Source organism: Triticum aestivum, chromosome 5A (genome assembly GCF_018294505.1).
Source record: "Triticum aestivum cultivar Chinese Spring chromosome 5A, IWGSC CS RefSeq v2.1, whole genome shotgun sequence".
Classification (NCBI taxonomy): domain Eukaryota; kingdom Viridiplantae; phylum Streptophyta; class Magnoliopsida; order Poales; family Poaceae; genus Triticum; species Triticum aestivum.
In genome coordinates this window covers 553044356-553048567 of record NC_057806.1, presented here as the reverse complement: position 1 = coordinate 553048567, position 4212 = coordinate 553044356, and the positions used below count along the sequence as shown (strand labels likewise).

At 56.1% G+C, this 4212-nt stretch overlaps 1 pseudogene; it reads left to right on the top strand.

Annotated features, from left to right (window-relative positions):
* Positions 1-1974: 1974 nt before the first annotated feature.
* Positions 1975-3588, top strand: LOC123101533 (probable flavin-containing monooxygenase 1; annotated as a pseudogene).
* The last annotated feature ends 624 nt before the right edge of the window (positions 3589-4212 follow it).

The following is a 4212-nucleotide window of genomic DNA, read 5'->3' as shown; positions in this document are numbered from 1 at the left end:
TCGTCGTCGTCGCTATGCAACCCCTTATCTTCATTGTCAGCGCTTAATCTGCCTGCCTGCTTGAACACCCAGCAATCCCAGTTGGTGTGATTGGCTGGCTTTTCGGGGGTGCCGTGTATTTGGCACAAGCGGTTGAGTATTCGGTCCAAGCTGGACGGCCCCCTAGGATTCCTTTTGAATGATTTTTTCCGCTGACCGGATTTAGAGCCTCTGAATCCGGCATTAACTGCCGTATCTTTAGCATTGTCGCCGTTGATGCGGCGCTTCTGTTGGTTGCGACGCGACCTGCCACTAATGTCCCTGATGTCCGAACTACCAGGGTTCTTGGTCATATTGTTGCTACGAGCAAGCCAGCTGTCCTCTCCCGCGCAAAAGTGGGTCATGAGTGCCGTGAGGGCTGCCATAGATTTCGGCTTCTCCTGTCCTAGGTGCCGGGCAAGCCACTCGTCACAGATATTATGCTTGAAGGCTGCTAAGGCCTCTGCGTCCGGACAGTCGAGTATTTGATTTTTCTTTCTTAGGAACCGTGTTCAGAATTGCCTGGCCGATTCGTCTGGCTGCTGAATTACGTGGCTTAGGTCGTCAGCGTCTGGGGGTCGCACATAGGTGCCCTGCAAATTGTCGAGGAATGCGGCTTCCAGGTCCTCCCAACACCTGATTGACCCTGTTGGCAGGCTGTTAAGCCACTGCCGGGCTGGTCCTTTAAGCTTGAGTGGGAGGTATTTGATGGCGTGAAAATCATCGCCACGGGCCATGTGGATATGAAGGAGATAATCTTCGATTCATACCGCGGGATCTGTTGAGACGTCATATGATTCGATGTTTACAGGTTTGAAACCCTCGGGGATTTGATGATCCATTATTTCGTCTGTGAAGCACAATGGGTGTGCGGCGCCTCTGTACTGGGCGATATCATGACGTAGCTCCAATGAGTTTTGTCTACTGTGTTCGGCCCTACCGAATTTGTGGCCGGCGTGACAATTATCGTCTCGAGCCGTGGGGTGCCTACGCGATCCGTAGATCGATCTTGTTTGCCTTGCCTTGTCCTTCAACATGTCTCGTAAGTCCCGCGCATATTCCCGTGCCTTGGTACGGGGTGCAGCTTGGGTGGAGGGCCATGAGGCCTCTCTGTCGCGGCCACGAGGTGGCCTGTCGGCCGCGTCGAGTGCTTCCTCCAGTATGTGATGAAACAAATAAACTAGAAAGTATAAGGTTAAAAGTAAAAGTTGAGATCAAGGGGGAGAATGTTAGGTTGATCTCTCCATCGAGTGGGCTCAACGGCCCATCGGACCCTGATCTATTCGCGCCCTGATCGGGGGCGCCCAACCGTTCTATGGTCGGTGGGCCCCTGTGACCTGCGATATATAAAGAGGTGGGGGTCGCGGCGCATGGTACAAGGTTCACCGCGCCGCCAGACTCCCCACCGATATCCCCTTCCGATCTAGGGCAATCGCAGTGCTCACGGGAAGCACCACTGCCACCTCTCCATCTCGATCTCTCTGCTACCACCGGCCTCTACTTCACCATGGCAGGCTCTGGATCGAGCTCATCCGCGTCCAAGGAAGGTAGGTAACCGGAAAGATCTAGCCTACACGATCCAACTGGGTCTATCAGGGGATACAACTATCTTGCTAACCATCCAACAGTCTGGTTCGCAAAAAAATAGAAAGAAATAAATTACATAAAGAAAAGGTAAATAAAAGGTTCATGATGAAAAGTTTCAAGCACTAAAAGCAAGCTTGCAAACATGGTGCTGAAGCCGTCAATCAACAACATGCACCGGCGGTCGACGTGCACATACATCCTCCTCCTCTAGAACACCATTTAAAAACACTTTTATTAGATTGTTTATACGAGCTCACTATAACTCCAGATCATAAGGACCACACAACACTTGAATGAGATCAAGTCACCAGCTGGAAGCAGCCACCATTGAATCGGATCTGCATCGCCGAACCGCCATTGTCAGTCCAAGAAACAGCTAAGCTAGCGCCGACAATGGATATGGATCACAGGGCGAAGCGGGTGGCCATCGTGGGCGCCGGCACGAGCGGGTTGGCGGCGTGCAAGCACCTGCTGGCGCGGAGGTTCCGGCCGGTGGTGTTCGAGGCCGGGGAGTCCGTGGGCGGGCTGTGGACGCGCACGCTCGCCTCCACCAGGCTCCAGTCGCACGCCGCCACGTACCGCTACTCCGACTTCCCCTGGCCGGACTCAGCCGGCGCGTACCCGCGCCACGATCAGGTCGTCGACTACCTCGCCGCCTACGCGTGCCGCTTCGGCGTCGACGGCTGCGTCAGGTTCCGGAGCCGGGTCGTCGCCGCGGAGTACGTCGGCGACGCGCCGGACCGGTGGGAGCGCTGGGCCGGCAACGGCGAAGCGTTCGGCGACGGCTCGGGCGCGTGGCGCCTCACCGTGCGCCACCGCGGCGAGAGCGAGACGGAGCCGGAGACGCAGGAGGTGCACGAGTTCGACTTCCTGATCCTGTGCATCGGCATGTTCAGTGGCGTGCCCAACATCCCGGCGGCGTTCCCCGGCCCGGAGGCGTTCCGGGGGCGGGTGCTGCACTCCATGGAGCTCTCTGACATGGCTCACGCCGACGCCGCCGCGCTGGTCAAAGGTAAGCGCGTCGCGGTCGTGGGCTCCAGCAAGTCGGCCTTCGAGATCGCCAATGACTGCGCCGAGGCCAACGGCGCGGGGACGCCGTGCACGGTGGTGTGCCGGAACCCTCAGTGGCTGCTGCACCGCGCGGAAGTGTGGGGCGGGGTCAGCATCGGGTACCTCTACATGAACCGCTTCGCGGAGCTCATGGTGCCCAGGCCCGGCGCCGGCGCCGCCTCCCGCGTCCTCGCCGCGCTGCTCGCGCCGCTAGCGTGGGCAATATCGGCGGCGACTGGGGCATAGTACCGGAGGGAGATCCCGATGCGGGAGTACGGCATGGAGCCCGGGCACGGGTTCGCGAGGTGCGTGTCGTCGTGCCTCCTCTCCGTGCTCCCCGACGGGTTCTACGACAGGGTGAGGGAAGGCAGCGTCGTCTTCGCGAGGTCCAGGTCCTTCGGCTTCCGCCACGACGGCCTGGTGCTCGACGGCGCCGAGGAGCGCGTCGTGCCGGCCGACGTGGTGATCTTCGCCACCGGGTTCCGCGGCGACAAGAAGCTGAGGGACATGTTCGCGTCCACGCGGGTGAAGGACTTCATCGGCGCGTCGGCGCCGCTGTACCGGGAGTGCGTGCACCCCCGGATCCCGCAGATGGCGGTGGTGGGGTACGCCGGGGGGCTGAACGCCATATACGCGTGCGAGATGGAGGCCAAGTGGGTGGCGCGGCTGCTGGACGGCGTGTTCCGGCTGCCGAGCGTGCGGCAGATGGAGGAGAGCTGCGCGGAGTGGGGCAGGTACTACGCGCGGAGGAGCGGCGGCGGCGGGGAGGGGCAGAGCCCGGGACCCTGCCTCGGCGCGGTCAACGTGTGGTACAACGACGAGCTGTGCCGCGACATGGGATGCAACCCGAGGAGGAAGAGGATGAAGGGGCAGGGCCTCCTCGCCGAGTGGTTCCTACCATACAGCATCGTCGACTACGCCGACATCCAGTGAGTGAGCTGCACACGTTGCCGTCGTGAGAGAAGTTGCCGTTTTTTTTGGAGACATTTTTCTCTTTTTTTTGAGACATTGGTGTGAAAGAGAAGCGGCCCAAAAGAACATGGGCTTCAGATTTCGTTAAGACAAGTTTTTTATCAAGATTTCCTTTGAGAAAATCCCTTTTGGAGGCTGAGCTGCATGGAGGCCGGTTTTTGAAAATTCAAAATTCATCAAAATTCATAAGTCCACATTTCAAATTTTGTTCAAAAACATATAGATATACATGGAGGCATAATGCACAAGTGTGTAAATTTTCAGGAAGATATACGTTGAAATGAGGGTTGTGTAAAAAAGACGAATCTGAGGCTTTTTAACACATGAAACTATTTAACCTCCAAGGCTATGAATTTGTCTTTTTTGTACATATCGCATTTCAAGGTATTTTATTCTAAAATTTTACACACATACACATAACATCCTTGTTTACTTGTACAATTGTTTTCCGTTTTTTCTTGAAACTGAAGAGTACACACATACACATAACATCCTTGTTTTACTTGTACAATTATTTTTAAGTTGTTTCTGTAACTTTGACCAAGTTTACATGCAAAAAAATTCAATACCTACAATATCAAATCA